At 44.7% G+C, this 15486-nt stretch overlaps 1 long non-coding RNA gene across 1 annotated transcript; it reads left to right on the top strand.

The window, feature by feature from the left end:
- The first annotated feature begins 4023 nt into the window (after nt 1-4023).
- Nucleotides 4024-8852, top strand: LOC141090031 (uncharacterized). The gene is made up of 4 exons (XR_012232383.1): nt 4024-4168; nt 5130-5239; nt 5312-5482; nt 6691-8852. It is a non-coding gene; the product is annotated as an uncharacterized lncRNA (long non-coding RNA).
- The last annotated feature ends 6634 nt before the right edge of the window (nt 8853-15486 follow it).

Here is a 15486-nt window from a genome sequence, read left to right as displayed (position 1 = left end):
TGGTATGCATGGTATCCTCAACCCCCTTTCCTGGTATGCATGGTCCCCTCACCCCCTAATCCTGGTATGCATGGTCCCCTCACCCCCTTTTCCTGGTATGCATGGTCCTCTCACCCCCCAATCCTGGTATGCATGGTCCACTCACCCCCCCCAATCCTGGTATGCATGGTCCCCTCACCCCCTATCCTGGTATGCATGGTCCCCTCACCCCCCAGTCTTGGTATGCATGGTCCCCTCACCCCCTATCCTGGTATGCATGGTCCCCTCACCCCCCTATCCTGGTATGAATGGTCCCCTCGCCCCCGTTTCTTGGTATGCATGGTCCTCTCACACCTCAATCCTGGTATGTATCCTCACTGTCACCCCCCTTTCCTGGTATGTATGGCCTCCTCACCCCCCAATCCTGATATGCATGGTATCCTCACCCCCCTTTCCTGGTATGCATGGTCCCCTCAACCCCCAATCCTGGTATGCATGGTCCTTTTACCCCCCTTTTGGGGTATGCATGGTCCCCTCACCCCCCCAGTCCTGGTATGCATGGTCCTCTCTCCCCCCAATCCTGGTATGCATGGTCCCCTCACCCCCAATCCTGATATGCATGGTCCCCTCACCCCCCTTTCCTGGTATGCATGGTCCCCTCACCCCCCTTTCTTGGTATGCATGGTCCCCTCATCCCCCTTTCGTGGTATGCATGGTCCCCTCACCCCCCTTTCTTGGTATGCATGGTCCCCTCACCCCCCTTTCCTGGTATGCATGGTCCCCTCACCCCCTATCCTGGTATGCATGGTCCCCTCACCCCCCAATCCTGGTATGCATGGTCCCCTCACCCCCAATCCTGGTATGCATGGTTCCCTCACCCCCTTTTCTGGTATGCATGGTCCCCTCACCCCCCTTTCCGTGTAGCCACGACCAATCAGCGTCACGGCCCTCTGTCCGCGACCAATCAGCAACGCGGCCCTGTAGCCGAGACCAATCACTGCCGCGGCCCTGTGCAAAAATTATATTACCCCCTATCCTGGTATGCATGGTCCCCTCACCTCCGTTTCTTGGTATGCATGGTCCTCTCACACCCCAATCCTAGTATGTATTACATCGGTCTTCTTTCTCGCTCTCGCGAGAGTGACATCATCAGCGGTCTAAGCCGCAAAGCATTACTGGGAACGCGAGGCCGGGTGCGTGGAAAGAAGACAGGAGGCCGTCGGAAGGTGAGAATAACTTTTTTTTATTTTAATTCTCCTTTTTACAGATTAAGGCCAGTGCCGGCCGCAACCAATCAGCGGCAGGCGCAGCTTACCGTTACAAACAGCTGTGCCTGCCGCTGATTGGTTGCGACCTGGCGGCCGCGACCAGTCAGCGGCCCTCGATTTCGGTTACAGACAGACACGATAAGGCGTTTATATATAGAGACAAACTTTGTCCCACTATGGAACTATCATTTTTTGCAGGCTGATCGCTTCTTTAGCATGCAGCTGCGCATGACAGGAAGTTTCTCAGATCTGCTAATCCGGATGTCATCATGGCGACATCGGGTTACTATGGCAGCGATCCGGACCCCGCGTCACGCTGCGGAGTCTCCGAACCAAAGGCAGAGGGGCTGCGATCATGTTCGATTGCAGCACTTTGGGGGTTAAAGTGCCAGTAGCGGTCTGTGACACCAGTTTTGAAGGAGTAGAAAAGGTGCTGAATTCAATAAGATGAGCACTCCTCTTAATGAATTTGGCATCATTTCTGAGGGACATGTGCCTCCGTTCACCACACTAGAGAGGCTACTCCAGTCCAGGAATGGAGTAGCATTTCTATAATAGAATAATATTGTCACTTTTTATGAATCAAGTGGGCATGATCCCACACCTAAACCCCCCCCCCCCCCCCGACACCACACCATTCCTTCCTGGCACCATACCATCAAACTCAAGCACCACACCAGCCCACCATGGCACCACCCCAGCTCTGCTAATTTTGATGCAGCTGATCTAAAGTGGCTTGACAATGCCAAAAGTAGATTGTTTGTGCACCTCCACTTATATGGTGTAAACACTTTGATGAATTGTCCCACCAGGGTTTTGGAGTTTACTCGTCAATTTCAGGGTTTTTTTCAGAATATGATGTCATGTGTATGAATGTAAGGAATAACAGTATTTCAAGCCATACCCTAACTTTTCCCTGCCTTTTTCAACAGTTTTCTCTTCTGCATGCTCTATTTCTAATTATTAGTTTTATCTGAGCTAGTAGGTAGAGATTAGCTGCTATGATGTCTCACATACAAAATGCACAAAGAAAATCACACTCTCCTGTCTTTGTGCAGCACATGTTCAGAAGCAACTGCAGCATGGTTGATATAATACAGCAAGACTGAGTAGTGTAGCTGTTGTTAGAGTATACAACACTTTAAAGTGAATCTGTCAGCTGATACATGTGTCCTAATCCAGAAGCAGCATGTAACATCCATTGGCTGTAGTGTCCCAGCCATATATGATTGTCACTGTCACAGAAAATATTAAAAATCCTTGAGGTTTCTCATATCCCCCTCCCTTTTTTCTTTCCTTTACCATTTGTCATAAGGAAACAGGAGCTAGCACTCTAAGCTGCCTTTATGTAAAATGGCTCTGCACAAAGAGCTGTAAAGCAGCTTAATTAACATACAAGGAGTCCTCTTTATGCCCAGGTGACTGAAGAGGATGTGTATTATCCATAGACCCAGTGACAGGAAAAGGTTTATTAGGTGTTGAGCATATTAAAGGGAGATCTCACAACCTTTAGAAATAGCCATGGTCCCTGCAATTACAATAAATCAGCACAGACAGTATGTCTCCATAAGAAAACATAGAATATTGGAATTTTGATTCATCCAATATTAATGAGACGTACATTGTCGGCACCGGGATTAACCAAGCCAACAGATATGTATTTTCTCATAATTATAACCCCGACCAAAAGGCCCCAAATACATAGGGGGTCATATAACTGCCAGCAGCTAGGCAATGTTTGGTCTTTAAGCACAGATAAAATCCCAATACAAAAGATGATATTCATCTCAATCTTCTGGGTCGTCCTACAGGAAAGATGTATATCTTTGTACCGTGTTAGCCAGTAGATAGAAAAATATTCAGAATTGAGAGTCCTCAGTGGTTGATACCTTTTAATGGCTAACTGAAAAGATGGTAACACATTGCAAGCTTTCGAGACTACTCAGGTCTCTTGAACAGGCATTGACTAATACAAAATCTGAAGAGTCACATATTTATGCACAAGAAATGCAAAAGGAGGGGTGCACTACTGATTAATATGCTTTTAGACCATGACAGGTCCCGCTTTACTTCCACCAAAACACAGATAAAAGATTTAGAAACTAAACTTAGCAAATTTGAGGCCACTCAGGTCAATACATTCAAGGCCAAATTGAAAGAATCTCTTGATAAATATGAGGCTGAGGTGACGTCACGGAAATGCAGTAAATTTCAAAGGGACAAAACTGATTATGAGCAACAGACGGTCTATAGGTGGAAACATAAGGGCAATGGTCGTGTACATAGACCAAGTAGGAATAATTCCCCACCTCCTGGAACCGAACCTTCCCTTAGGGAGGCTAGTTCCAGTGATTTTTTATCCTCAACCGGAAGCGAAATAGACTGCGGACCAGACGCGGAAGAGGAAATAAGAATCGCCAAAAGAAAGCCGAGCTGTCACAGGGGTCAGGCCTCTGAGCCTTATTGGCATACGTACCAGACAAGACGCAAATAAATGCAGAGACTGTATTGGCTCATTTAGAGTCTGACTCTAGGATGTCATCTAATGATTTACAGGTGATTAATCTATCTGAGTATACTTTATCACCTGCAGAATTATCTGTATTACAAAGGGGCTGATCTTCGTTCCCACTCATAAAATTGACAAATTTTCTTTAATCAAAGATTTATATATTTTTTGCAGGAACCTTACCATTCAGGTCATGTTTAAGAAACCAGACCTGATACAGTCCATTCCTTTTGATGAACATCAGGCCTTTCAAGATTTATAGGAATTGCTCGAGGAAAATGAGTCTGTGACTAATAGGACAAAATTTCCGTATAAGAATAAGTCTTCCAGGGCTCCCTCTTTCTCTTTGGTTCCCGCCATCAAAATTTTCTTTGAATTGGTCAAACGTGACATTTCTTCAATGTCCCCTCAGGTGGGTACCATGCCTAATTTGACACCACTAGAAAAACGTGCTTTGATAGATCTTAAGAACAACAAGGAGATAATTATTAAGGAAGCTGACAAGGGGGGAAATGTCATCTTATGGCCCATACAAATGTACTTGGAGGAGGCTAGTAGACAACGGAACAACTCTCGTTTTTATCAAAAGCTGCCTTCTGATCCCACACATGTATTCCTCTCTAAATTTCAGGGACTGCTTTGCAAAGCCCACAGCTATGGTATCATCACTGACAGTGAGAAGCGGTACTTGTGGGTGGACAACCTGGTTACGGCAACATTTTATATGTTGCCAAAAGTACACACAGACGACAAAAAGCCCCCAGGTCCGCCGATCATCTCCAGCATAGGGAGTCTATGCGAAAAAGCTGGCAAATACTTGAATTTTTTTCTACCGCCTTTTGTGCTTTCCTTGCCCGCATTTGTCAGGGACTCTGCCCATTTTATTGACATTTGCCGTCATATTTCTTTACCTATGGAATTCTGTATGGTAGCATGTGATGTGGAGTCACTCTACTCCAACATTGGTCATGACAATGGCATCGAGGCGGTTACATTCTTCTTGAACAAGGTCGGTCCAATGGACTATCGACATAATGCATTTCTTCTTGAACTCCTCAGATTTGTCCTCCATTGCAATTTTTTTCTCTTTGATAGGACATTTTATTTACAAACATCGGGAGTGGCAATGGGGGCCAAATGTGCGCCGGCCTATGCTAATATCTTTTTAGGCTGGTGGGAGGAGAACACCGTTTACCCATTGGAGATTTTTCAATCCCAGGTCTGTCATTGGCATCGCTACATCGACGACCTTTTCTTTATCTGGAGAGGTACGGAGGAAGGCTGCAAACGATTCTTGAGCAGTTTCAATGTCAACTCTAACACCTCTTTCAATGTCAACTCTAACATTTCTAACACCTCTGTTACATTTCTAGATTTGACAATTGAAGTCGATGGCCAACATTTGGTTACCAACCTTTTTCGTAAATCAACGGCAACTAACTCCTTATTGGAGTTCAATAGTTTTCACCCAACATATACTAAGGTGGGTGTACCCGTTGGTCAATTCTTATGCATAAGACGTAACTGCAATCGTGACCAAGACTTTTTGTTCTAGGCTCGTCAACTTATCGACAGATTTCGGCAGAGGGGTTATCCTCAAAGAATTATATCTAAAGCATTTCAATGGGTAAAGGGACAGGACCAGGTATCACTTCTCTTCACAAAGAGGGGTAATCAGAATCCACAGATCAGATTTGTCACTGATTTAAAAAGCAGCTGGCATCAGGTAAGATCTATCTTGTCCAAACATTGGCTTATTTTGAGGACTGATTCTCAGACTGCTGCTGTGACCTCGGAAAGGCCACTTCTTACATCAAGAAGGGCCCCCAATTTATGTGACATACTGACTCAGAGTCACTTCGTTAGGCCCACTATTAGGCTTGATAGGGGTATTAGACTTAGGCCTCTTTCACACTTCAGTTTTTTACAATCAGTCACAATCCGCCAGGTTTTGAAAAAAACGGATCCTCAATTTTCTTTTGAGGATCCGTTTTTTTCCCCATTGACTTCCATTATTGGCGGATTGTGACGGATTGCCGTCCGTTGCATCCGTTTCTTTTGCAGATCCGCCAAAAGTTGCTGTCCGTCACCATCCTCAAAGATTTCAAAACGGAGCTTGCAACGTTTTTTTCTCTGGCGGATCCTCTAGACACTGATTTAACCCGAAATTCTTTCTGGGTACCGGACAAAAAATATTTTCTCTCTCTCTCTCTCTCTCTCTCTCTCTCCTTTTCCAGGCTGCGATTCCTTTAAAATTCTTCATTTGTCGGATCCGTCAAAAAAACGGACAGGTGGCATCCGTTGTCATCAGTTCTAAAACGGATCCGCCATCCGTCCTTTTGGCAGATTTTGACTGATGCAAAAAACTGAAGTGTGAAAGAGGCCTTAAGGGTTCGTTCCCCTGTGGGGACTGCAATATTTGTTCCTTCATGTCTCCCACAAGGGATATTTTCGTGGACCCGATAACCTCTAAGAAACATCCACTAAGGACATATGTGAATTGCAAAACAAGGGGGTGATTTATACCATTGTTTGCCACTGTAACAAAGTTTATGTTGGACAAACTTCACAAGAGCTTCGTAAGAGGGCTCAGAAACATTTGTCCACTATACACCTGGCGGCAGCTGACCAAGAGAAAGGTAAAACATTGACACCAATAGCTGCCCATTTTTTGGAGACTCATGGAGGATCTCCCAAGAACTTAAGGATCATTGGGCTACAGAAAGTCTTTCTAGGCACTAGGGGGGTAGTTCCCACAAATTGTTACTACGTATGGAATCCCGGTGGATTTACACCCTGAATTCGGTGGCACCAGCGGGGCTTAATGAAGAGTTACTCTTCACTGGCTTCCTAGGATGAATATCTTGTTTTGTTTGCACTTCATGTGGTGTTTCTCCTCCATTCATACTGTGCCCCCCTTTTTTCCTTCTGTAGGTGGTACAGACCGCATTTGATGATGTACCTATGACATCTATTGCAGAGTGGCCTTCTGTTTGCCTGACATATCTCTGTCGAATGGGGCCAGCTACCTCTCAAGCCCATGTCAAGGACATCTTCAATCGACAGATAGAGCATCATTTGGTTCTCTGATATGCCTATATTTCCCCACCACATGATTTGGAATTGGTTCGGTTCCTGATGAATTTCAACATCCTATGGACATCAAATATGGAATAGTTGGTTTTGGCCGGATTAATTCTAGCATTTTATGGACTTTCCACCCTGGACATATATATATATGGTTAAATTATCCGATTCATTAGCTTAACAATTTTCTTGAATACTAATCTTTCACCGGCTGTTCCCTTCCAGGTTATTCACCCATCATCTGATGTTTTTTTTTAATTTATTTATTTATTTTTTTTGCATCTTGATATATCTTTCCTTATAATATAACAGGATTATAGGGGTATTAGGAATGGTTGGTAACCTATGCATTACAGGGATATCTTAGTAGGACTTGCTGCCCCCCTTTTGAGATTGTGGGTTTATTTATTATCATTTTTTCTTTTGGATTCATTCATCTTACTATATTTCTTTTGGCATTTGCTCACATCATGAAAAATGAAAAAATAAAAGGGTTCTTTCATTGTTCATATCTATTACCTTGCTTACTGCTGGTAACAGCGCGCACACAAACTCTGCCCTTTCATATATTATCCATTAAGCACTTCATGAGTGATGATCATTATGCATATTAGTGAGTATGGGTGCACAAATGCACTTTGTCATAATTTTATATCCATATTATTATTATTTTTTTGGGGATATAAAATACATGTGTGACATTCATATGTTGAGGGCAGCCTTATTGTCTGCATGTGCCACTTTATGTTCATTTTCTGCTGTGACTTTGGTCACCGCCAAGCAATTTTTGGTTATGAGTGACCATATAATTGTGTTTCATTTTATGAGACTTCATATGTGCATGCGTGGCTGAGAATGTGGCCGCTGTTAGACTCTTTGCACACAGCTGCAGATTTCTGTTGAATTTGGCTTGACTGGTGGCGCTTTGTATGCATGCATGGCTATTATTATACCTCCTTCAACAAACTCCTCGGTTATCTATGCATAATGTGCATGATGACTGATTACCATCTTGATGATATAGCTGCGACCCTGGTGTTTTATTATTTTTTCATGCGCACATGAGGCCGTTATTATGGCGATCACTTGGGCCATCATGCACAGATTTCTGCGCATTTCTGGATTTTTGCTCTGGGGGCAGCCCTGCTGGCCGCTTGTGACTTTTTGTGAGGCTGTTGCTATGACCGCTACAGCAAAACGCTCTGACCAGTGTATGCACGGCTGTCACTACCTTTGGGTCATGGATTGCCACCTGTGGCACTTTGTGCGCACGCACGGCCGCCATTATTACCGCCACAGTAAAATCTCTGACCAGTGTAAGCGTGGCTGATACTATCTTTGGGCCATTAATAGGTAGCGCGCATGCGCTATTGCGATGGTGACAGCATAGCCGTGATTCCAGCCTCCTACATTTATATAAACTTTTTTTTTCCCATGGCCGTTACCTAGACCACTACAAATAAACTTCTGCGTCTGTCCATATTTTTGTGTTTGGAGGCAGCCTTGTTTGCAGTCTGTGGCATGATATGCGCACGTGAGGCCATTACTATGGCCACCATGATAAACTTTCTGACCAGTGTCATACAGTGCGCATGTGCTGTTAGGATGTCTGATTATTACTTCCAGTGATACAGCTGTAACGCTGGTGCGTCCACGAGTTCCAGGTGTCTTTGCTGTGCATCGCTCCAGCTCTCTGATCATTGGTACAGGTATTTAAACCTACTCTTTTCAATATTGGACTCACTTCCCCTGACGAAGCCGCTAGTCGCAGCGGCGATATGCGTAGGGCCTGCCTACCACCCCCTTTCTTTAACCCCTTTGGTACTCTTGCTGCTCTGACCTGTATCTGATGGTTCTAATTTGCTCATTATGCATCCACTGCAACTTTGCAATTTCAGCCATGTTATAACCATTCTTGGGTGTCTTTTACACTAGGCAATTTCATTCTGTGGTTAGTTCCACATGCTTTAAGGCAGTTAGGATTTACAAATTTTCTTACATTTATTATATGCTTGACATCAAGTCTGTCTTTCTGCCTTATCTTTGCCTGCAATGTACATGGCTGTCTTGTAATATAGAATTGCATGATATGTGCCGGGTGGCTATGAATAGTCCAATATGGGCCACATCTTAGGTTGATATTACCTGTTTTTTGGGGGTGTCTGGGTCATTGGTTCTTTGTTTGTATTTTAAATGTCTTTAGCTTATTGTATCCAATATGAAATAAAGGTTTTTTATTGTCTACTGGGATGTGCATACCATCATTAGCCTAGTCTCTTTCTCCCTTTTTTTTTTTTTTTACATATTTATGCACAACACAGGACAGAAAAAATGCAATAGATAAGACAAGTGATGTGAAGCAGAACTATCATTATGGTAGAGGGAAAAACATAAATATTGCACCAGTTCATAGATAAGGAGTCTGGATGTTTTATTGTCCTCTGATTGGGGTCTCCTAATGTGTTGTGATGCCTCCACAAGGTCTTAGGAGCAAATTCCTTAATTGATGTAAAAAGACATAAATCTGTTATGAATGAGTCACCGTAAGAGGCAAAAACAGAAATACTAGCTAAGTCCAGAAAACCAGAGAAGTTGGCAGCTATCGGATTGCAGACCCCTGAACCTATCAACAACAACTAGCAGTAGCCGTGGGGGGTTCCTATGGTGCCCTAGACCCCTTGATCACAGCTGGAGAACTAAATAGCCTAAAGACAGAAAGGGAAATCTAAACTGCCCGAGAGCAGACCCCAAAGCAATAGGCAGCCCCCAACATCTAATGACGGTGAAGTAAGATGAAAAAACACTCACACGGATAGAAAGATAGGCTGAACAAATGATGGGGCCCAAGCTAGCTAAATAGGACAGGATAGAAAAGCTGCTGTCTGCAATCCCCCAAAAACCCTATCAAAATAAGAGCCAACAGACTGATAGGGAAAAAAGCCCTGAAGACGCTAGGCTTCAAAAAGACTATATCAGTACTCAGGTATTTTCTGAAGACAGAGCAAAAAGGAATTCAGCTCACCCCAGCAGGGAATGGCAGAAATCCAGAAAACACAAGGCAAAACAAAACCAAAACACAAATGCAAAAAGCAGAGCAGAAAACTTAGCTTTTGAGGAGCAGGAATCAGACTGGTCTCCTAGAATCCCTCAGAGAAATCACCCGCAAGGCAGAAGGGTGTCGGCTGCCTTTTATCCAGTCAGCAATTCCAGTCACCCAGTCATCATCATTCTGTTCATCAGACCTCAATGGTGAAGGGGAAAATGAACTCACAACATAAATCCATGCGACACATTCATTCCATCATTGAGCGTGTCAAAGGTCATCATGAGCTTGTACTCCCAGACTCTTCTCTCTCTCTGAGATGTGAAGTTACTTTTTAATACCAGTAATTTCATATCCATGGTGTTGTGATCAGGCATACAAAAATATTTTGCCACAGGTAGATCCATTCTTTTTTCTCTTATTGTGTGATGATGAGAATTTATCCTTGTTCTAAGCTTTTGCCCTGTCTCCCCCTACATACAGACCCGAAGTTGGACATTTAGTACAAATAATTAAGTACAACACATTAGATGTGATGCAGCTGAAAGTACCTGGGATCTTGTAGTCCTGATGTGAATTGGGGATCTTTATCTTGTCCGTGGTCAATGTAAATGGACAGGTTTTATATTTTTTTCTGGTTGCAAGGAAAGGTTCCTGCAGCTGTTGGAGAGGACAGGGAGCTTCTGACAATGATTCTTCTTAGATTTTGGGGCTGCCTATGAAGAGATATTGCATAAGTTGGGATTTCCAAAAATCAAGAAAGCTGAGACCAGCCCACAACCTGACCCAAGGGCCCATGTGAGGTCATCACAGGGTCGTGCGTGGATGGTACTCAAGGTCTGATAAAAGATCAAGCTCAATTATGATTGGGGTTCATGCAGAGAGATATCATGTAGGCAGGGACCCCGTTTATTGACAGACAAATCAAAGCGCTGTCCTTCAGCTAAACTGAATCATCTCTGAGATCGGTGTAGTAAGTTCTCCTTTTAATCCCTTTTAATTTTTGTACCTGTATATGCTGTATTGTTTTGTCCCCCTTGTAAAATCATTTGTATATTTTTCATAAACACTGCCTTCCTTTGAATTAAATGTAAAATTTAATAGTTCTGTTCCTTCTGTTTTGTAAACTACACCTGGAAGTCATAAGCTAACGTAACGATGTCCAATCGACTGAGACGGCTTGGTGGTGGCGGCGGCGAGCAGTCTGGGGCTATCGTGGATTTAGTGGCGACCATACGGAGTTACAGTATATACACATATTCCATGTTTTGGAATTCAGATATGTATGTACCATAGGCTCAAGCTTAGTTTTCTGATAATCGGCCTAGTGCTGCGAACAGTCTTTGGTCTTCTCCGTTGATCGTCGTCCAATCGTGTAATTGTCCAGATAATAGTAGGCAGCAGAGAGCTGTTTGCTCCAAAGATCACAGCAGGTGGTCCTCAGGACCTTCCTGGCCTGTGATATTAGGAATCTGTGGGATTAAGAAAGTACTGTCAAATTATATCTCTGGCAGTCACTGAAACATTGAGGTGTTACTTTTAGTAGCCACTGTATACTAAGCCGATGCATGCACTAGTCATACAGATGGGTCCCAAATGCCTTCTCCCCGCCCGCTGACAGTAACTCACTTGTCAGCTACTGTCAGCGGGTGGAGAGAAGCTGTCGTGGAACCCACCTATATAGAGCATGAGCATGTACTCAATTATTATAGGTTTCATGAATACAGGCATTCTATGCCTAAATTTAGGCATTTCTTACATAATAGCAAACAGCAAAATTAACATCTACGTTATAGTAAAAGGCACTCTCTTTGCCCTCCCAACTTAGTCACACCCATGAATATTATCTTTGTTCTAGTTCTTTTACAAATACTACCACATCTGAACTATGAGTTTTAGCAGATCCAAAGACATTAATTGTGCAGAGGCAGATATGAAAGTAAGGGTGCACACCACTGCTTTTCTTCATTCCATTAATTCATGCCAAAACATTGGAACATAAACAAATAGTGTCCTGTGGCCATTCAGTGGTATCACACCTCATCAGGGCCTTGGTCAGCTAAGCAGTAATGAGTGCCCTGACTTTCATCTTTTTATCATCACTGTTGCTTGAAAATGGGTTAAACACTAAAAAACTGCAACTAAACCAGCTGGTTCCTGCACATACTAGAGATTTTGATCCCACAGTCCTTAGTGGTTCCTACATGGGCTGGAATAGCCCTAACAACAAAATGATAGCAGATTGGACCTATGGTACCTGAAACACTGTAAAGCACTTCATGTTCTTCTTAAGGAACCAGAGAGCAGAACAAAGTACAGGTTACCTACAGAAAGAAAGGAGTGCTGAGATAGAAAGAGATTCCAGAGTAAATTAAAACAAACCAGGAAATACAAAGTGAAAAGGTAAGGTACGTACTGGTAGGGAGTATGCCTCCTACTTCCTAAACAAGAAACAGAAGTTAAATGCAGGGTGAAAAGCATAATTAGCAGAGACATAAACCGTAGCTGGACTAACTGGCATAAATGATTTCAGTATGGCTGGACATCCAAATGAGACTATTACCAATGTGATATAGCAGCAGGGAAAAAGTATATATAGCAGCACCTGAAAGGTGAGTGGGCAGACAATTGAATAAATGAAAATACCTGTTAATGGGAACCTGTCAACTCGTTTTGCCGATAAGACAACGGCCACTGCTTTTCGGAGCTTATTTACAGCATTCTATAATGCTGTAGATAAGCGTCTGGTCTGGCCTGAAAGAGAAGAAAAACAAGTTTCATTATACTCACCCAGGGCGGTCCGGTCCGATGGGTGTCGCAGGTCCCAGGTCTGGCGCCTCCCATCTTCATGCAATGTTGTCATATTTCTTGCTTCGTGCCGCGCTCCTCAGTGTGCGCAGATTGAGATCTCAGCTTCACTTGGCTTCAGGAAAATGGTCACCGTGATCTCCATCTGCACACACGTGGTCTCCTGCGGCCATTTTCCTACAGCCCCGAGAAGCAGAGTACTCAATCTGCGCACGCGCGGCCTCAGGAAGATGGCCGCCACCACCGAGAAACCCATGATTAACCTGACTCTGCTGCTTGCCTTGGACACCAGGCCGCAGTGTCGCCACATTTCTTGCATCCAAAGGAAGGGTGTTATGAATGAGTCACCGGAGGAGGAGAAAACAAAAATACAAGCTATGTCCAGAAAACCGGAGAGGTTGGTAGTAGTGTTGAGCATTCCGATACCGCAAGTATCGGGTATCGGCCGATATTAGCGGTATCGGAATTCCGATACTTAGTTCCGATACTTTTGTCATATCGGATTCCGGAATCGGAATCGGAATAGGAAGTTCCCATCATGCTATGAGCCTGCTTGCTTTGATTAAGCCAATGGGAATCCTCCGAAGTGTGGGCACATCCTGTTAGGCATGTAGGCATGTTAACTATTGGCATGGCTGTGATTGGCTGCCGAAATGATGTCATGATGCACTATAAAAGCCACCGCAGCCGCCATTTCTGGTCACTCTGCTGTGAATTCAGTTAGGGACAGGCTGCTGTAGAAGACTGTGAGGGACAGTTAGAAATAGCGATTCCACCAAACATCTAGTGCTTTACCCAGGCTACATAAACCACCACTGTAGCCTTCTTTGCCCTAGCAGCAGTGTTCACAGCTGTCTGCAAGGGCTGTGTGAGTGCAGCTCACGCTGTGGAGTGGGTCCTGCAGCCACGTCAGGCTGTAGGCCACCCAGTGTGATCACTGCTGCCTCATACATCTTTTATTTTTTGAGCTGCATTTTTTACATAATTTCAATCTAGTGTGCTTCCATCCGTATCCATATACGTTGGTTGCAAACACTAGTAGTAGACAGCGGAGCCTTTCTGCAGCCTTTCAGTGCTAGTGTCCACTTTGCTGCACTGTTCACGGCTGTCTGAGAGGTCTCTGACTGTGTGTGAGTGCAGCTCACGCTGAGTAGTGTGTCCTGCAGCTACGTCTGGCTGTAGGACGCTCAGCGTGCGTCAGTGCCTCACACATATTTTTATTTGAGTGCAGCTCATTTTTTCTTCTATTAGTGTACATCCATCCGTCTCCATCTACGGTGGTTGCAAACACTATATAGGAGTACACAGCGGAGCCTTTCTGCAGCCTGTCAGTGCCAGTGCCCACTTAGCTGCACTGTTGACGGCTGTCTGAGAGGCCTCTGACTGTGTGTGAGTGCAGCTCACGCTGAGTAGAGTGTCCTGCAGCTACGTCTGGTTGTAGGACGCTCAACGTGCGTCACTGCCTCACACATATTTGTCTTTGAGTGCAGCTCATTTTTTCTTCTCCTATTAGTGTGCATCCATCCGTATCCATCAACATTGGTTGGTTGCAAACACTATATAGGAGTAGATAGAGGAGCCTTTTTTTCTGGCTTGTGCCCTGCCGGCGCAGCCAGATTAGTATTACCCAATTTTTTTGGAGCCTCATCTTTTGCATTGTAGGTTACCTGCCTGCATTGTAATAGCTCCAAAAAGTTGGTGATACTATCAGTTTCAATTCTTTGTTCACATACTTTGAGTTTGTTTCCAACAAAGAAACCACAAAAAAAGTTCACCAAACACTACATTTTGAACTTGTGTAGGCCACATCAGCTCCTATTAAAGTCTAGTCCACACACACACACTTCATAAAATTAGTGTTTCTTGTACCTGTAACCAGCTGTTCAGGAATAAGCACACTAAGGCCCCCCTTTGTACTTTTTTGCCTATCTTAAGCAGTCTTGCAAGATGAAGAAGGCAGGGAGTAAGGCGCGTGGGCGTGGGCGTGGAGTTTCAGCAGGGAGAGGACGTGGGGATTCTGCAGGGAGAGGACGTGGGGATTCTACAGGTAGAGGACGTGGGGATTCTGGGCCTGCTGCGGGCACCAGTGGATCAGCATCCCCCAGTTTTAGCAGGCAACAGTCCTTTATGCGCAGCTTTGTAGGACCTCAACGTACCCCACTGCTGCGGGAGGAACAAATTGAAGCCGTTGTCGAATGGATGGCAGCTAATGCATCGACTTCAATTACTTCCGCATCCTCTCAGGGTCAGAGCACCGAAGAGCAACCATCTGTCTCTTCACCACCTGCCAAAGTGCCCAGGCAGTCAGAGAGACATGGACAGGAGCCATCACAGTCTCTACTTCTGTTCTCGGAATCTGTTGGCTTGGAAAGAGGGGGCCAGCCAAGCAGCATTCCTGAATGTGAAGAAGAGGGAGTATGCAGTGATGCGCAACTTCTTTGTCCCTCTGAATCTGAAGAGGTGAGTGGGCCAGTGCCTATGGTCAGCACACCTCAGTACGCATCAGATGATGACGAGACTCAGTTGCCACTTTCTGGTGCGTACGGTGCTGGCGAGACAACCCCGGAGAAGCAGCTGTTTGAAGAGGGGAGGGAAGATGATGAGGTCCTTGACCCATCATGGCGTGAGCAACAGGAAGGTGGTGGGAGCAGCTCGGAGGAAGAGATTCCCCTACCGGCCAAAACAGGAGGCAGAGGGAGGAGGAAGACTTGGTTGCCTGTACCCTCCACTTCGGCACCCGTTAGGAGCATTCCTCCTTCCAAAGGCAAACCGGGCGCTCACAAGAGTTGCAG

Source organism: Dendrobates tinctorius, unplaced genomic scaffold, assembly GCF_039654945.1.
Source record: "Dendrobates tinctorius isolate UK_male_01 unplaced genomic scaffold, ASM3965494v1 ptg000003l, whole genome shotgun sequence".
In the NCBI taxonomy this organism is placed as follows: Eukaryota; Metazoa; Chordata; class Amphibia; order Anura; family Dendrobatidae; genus Dendrobates; species Dendrobates tinctorius.
The sequence above is the reverse complement of the archived record's forward strand: the minus strand, read 5'-3'. Positions and strand labels throughout refer to the sequence as shown.